Here is a 3,678-nt window from a genome sequence, read left to right as displayed (position 1 = left end):
TTTTTTTATTGAATTTATTGGGGTGGCATTGGTTAATAAAATTATATAGGTTTCAGGTGTAAAAAAAAAAAAAAAAAAAAAAAAGATTGAAACGTGTAATCGGGTCTGAGGAGGCCCTTTTCAAAGCGGGCGGCACAAGTGGAAAACATCGGTGCGATTTCCCAGCCGAAAACTCCCCGTTGTTTACTGGATAAAACAGAAACACCTTCACGGATAGGAAAGCTCAGCTCCAGCCTCCAGCACAGGCCACCTGCCTCCCAGGCTTGTCCCCCCCCCCCCCCAAAAAAAAACATCCTGTGATGCCACCAAACCCGGGCCCAGAACTTCCTTGCTCCTGCGTCTCTGTTCTTCCCGCCTGCACCCCCCTTCCTCAGCCCCACCTGTCAAGACCCTCCCTACACCTTCAGGCCCGTTCAAGATGAAAGTTCAGTCCTAGCCGGTTTGGCTCAGTGGATAGAATGTTGGCCTGAGGACTGAAGAGTCCCGGGGTTGATTCCGGTCAAGGGCACATGCCTGGGTTGCGGGTTCGATCCCTCATAGAGGGTGTGCAGGAGGCAGCCAATTAGTGATTCTCTCTCATCATTGATGTTTCTCTCTCTCCCTCTCCCTTCCTCTCTGAAATCAATAAAGATATATTAAAAAAAACACCATGAAAGTTTAGACTATGTTTTCCTCTAAGTTATAAAAGTAACACACACACACATTTGTAAAAATATATTTTTTATTGATTTTTTTTACAGAGAGGAAGGGAGAGGGATAGAGAGTTAGAAACAAACATCGATCAGCTGCCTCCTGCACTCCCCCTACTGGGGATGTATCTGCAACCAAGGTACATGCCCTTGACCAGAATCAAACCTGGGACCCTTCAGTCTGCAGGCCGACGCTCTATCCACTGAGCCAAACCAGTCAGGGCCGCACACACATTTTGTGGAATAAAAGGCAAGGCTCCATCTCCCTCCTCTCTACCCCACACCCCCACCACGCAGGGTTACTCCACAAATACACTTCCAGAAAGCCTTGGTGGCTCTGCCCGCACATATTCGCATGTTCCTTTAAACGTGGGTCAATGGAACTACACGGAACACACACCTGGGTCTCTTCACTTCATGCCTCTTGGACGTGTTCCATGCAGCACAGAGAGCGGGGCCGCCCTGCTTTTAACCGCTGCGAGTCATCACCGCAAATTACACCCCTGGTGCATTTAACACCCTTCCCTGCGCGGCAGGTGCTCCTCCTTGCAACCAAGGGTGCCGCTCCGTGGCTGAGCCAGTGCCATGTGTCTGTGGGGAAAAGCCCTGACATGGACCGCCAGCGCCAACCCCTCCCCTCCCGGGGTGCCCGGGGACCGCAGCTCAGGTGTCTGGTGCATGTGCTGGAGGCTAAAGTCAGCCAGGGACTGGGTCCCTCAGCTCCCCCTGCATCTCCCTCTCCCTCAGCTCCCTTCCCAGAAGCGGGGACGCTGACGCTGCAGCCATCCGAGGACGAAACGAGGTGGCACATCACAGCGCTCAGATCGGGGAAGGGCCCAGGGCTGTGTGCTTCCATCTCCCCGTAGAGAGCCAGCGCTTTGCACACAGGCCCTGGTCATGGTCTTCCCTGCGCCCCACGGCACCCCAGGGCCCTGCATTTTCTCTGGCCCCCCCCACCCAAGGCCCGGGGTATGGGGAGCAGCAGGAGAAGCGCCTTTCTCTGGACTGTCCCCACAGTCAGGAACCCCCCTCTTTCCAATTATTAACCTCCCACCCGAGAAGGATTTGGCGCCCCCTGAGACCAACAGTCTCCACAGCTCCAGACGCCTCACCCCTCCTCCGCCTTCCTTCCTCCTCCTCGCAGGCCCAATTTTTCTTTTCTTTTTAAAAAAAATATTCTTTTTTTCTTATTTTTAAAATGTATATTTTATATTGATTTCAAAGAGGACAGGAGATAGAAACACCAATGAGAGAGAATCCTTGATTGGCTGCCTCCTGCACGCCCCCTACTGGGGGGGATTGAGCCCTTGCCCTTGGCCGGAATCTAACCTGGGATCCTTTAGTCCGAACCCCAACTCTCTGTCCACCTGGCCGGGGCTGAGAGAGGGGCATCCGGGCCTTGGAATTGTCCCAGTCCCACCGGCTGTGCCCCCCTCCACACGCACCTTCATGGTTGTTTGTCCAGCCAGGAGGGGGAGGCTAGACTAGGTGTTCCCCGACCCAGGCCAAGGGTGACCTGGGGCGAGTGGGGGTCAGCCCGCACCATGCACCCCTGCCTTCTTCTGCTCGCACCCAGCCAGCTGCAGGGAGTTGGTCAGGTCCCGTTCCTGCCTCTGGGCCCTGACTGCTGGGCAGATGCGGTGTGGGGTGAGGGGGGGGAGAGGGGAGCAGTGCCCCCGCAGGCCCCCCTCCCGCCTGGAGCAACAGGGCTGGGGGCGACACTGTGGCAGAGGAAGGTCAGGAGCCCGGTTTCCCAGGCGGAGAGCCGGAAGGATGCAGGTGATAATAGTAACAACAATAGCAATAGTAACCGCAGCAGCCGCTCCCAGTGATGCTGGAGCCCGTGCCCTTCGGGGCCTCCTCCAAGAGGCCAGCCCTGTTGCTACCCTCAGTTCACGGAGCAGGAAGGGAGCACGCACAGGTGGCAAGTGGCGGGGGCGGGATCTGAACTCGGAGCCCCTGGGAAGAACCCCATTAACTAACAACAGTTTCACGGGTGCTTTTCATGGCACCCCATCGCCCACACGTGAGAAGGCCGGGCAGGCTTCGCTCCTTTGCAAATTAAGAAGTGGCTCCGAGGGACCCCCATCCCCACTCCCCAGGCCGCCGCCAAAATCTCTGCGTCCACTGCAGGCTCCGTGTGAGCCAAGATGCTGCTGCCCCTTGGGGAGGCTCAGTGTCGTCGGCCCAGAGGCAACGTAGCTTTTACGTAGGTCTGTCTGCCTTAATGCTTATTTCTATAGCCTCTCCAGAGACACCCCCTGCCTCCCCCACCCCCCCAGTCCCCGAAGCATCCAGCGCGGTCGTCCCCGCGGCCAGCACTCTGCGCGCGGCTGTCAGCGCCGCTCCGGGCTGGGAGCCGGGCGGGTGGGGGCGGGAGAAGTTGGGCGAGACCCGGCCTTCGCCCGGAGGATGCGGAGGAGGGCGCGTTCGCTGTCTGCAGCTGCGCGGGAGCAGTGGCCGAGATCGGATCAGAGAAGCGTCCGGGGGCGGGAGCGGGATTTGGGGTTTCAGGGAAAGGGCGAGGGCTAAGAGGTTCCGGGGAGCAGGCCCATTTGGCCTGGGAATGGGGCGGGGGACGGAGGGGAGACGGGAGGCGGCTGTTATGGGAGGGGGTTTTCTTGGGCGCGACGTGAAGGAGGCAGTTCAGACCTAGATGATGCTCTTTATACGATTATGAGGGGAGGACGACGCCCGGGAGACGCCGGGCCGGGACCCCGCTGGGCAGAGCGCGGTGGGGCTGGCGCCGGGGCACCGAGCCGCAGAGGACACCGCGGGTGGTGAGGGCAGGCGGGGCTCCGCCCCCACGGCTAGGTCCCGCCCCAGGTCCCGCCCCCACGACACAGGTCCCGCCCCCATGACTAGGCCCCGCCCCCGGGTGCCGCCCACCGCCCCGCGCAGGTAGGGAAGAGGCGGGGCGCCGGGGCCCCGCCCCCAGAAGCCGCGGCCCAGCTGCTCGGCTGCGCGGCGCGGAGCCGCGTCCGTACCA

The sequence above is a fragment of the Myotis yumanensis genome, unplaced genomic scaffold (assembly GCF_028538775.1).
Source record: "Myotis yumanensis isolate MYYU_CA2020_CCGP unplaced genomic scaffold, mMyoYum1.0.hap1 SCAF_16, whole genome shotgun sequence".
Classification (NCBI taxonomy): domain Eukaryota; kingdom Metazoa; phylum Chordata; class Mammalia; order Chiroptera; family Vespertilionidae; genus Myotis; species Myotis yumanensis.
This window is presented reverse-complemented; position numbering follows the sequence as displayed.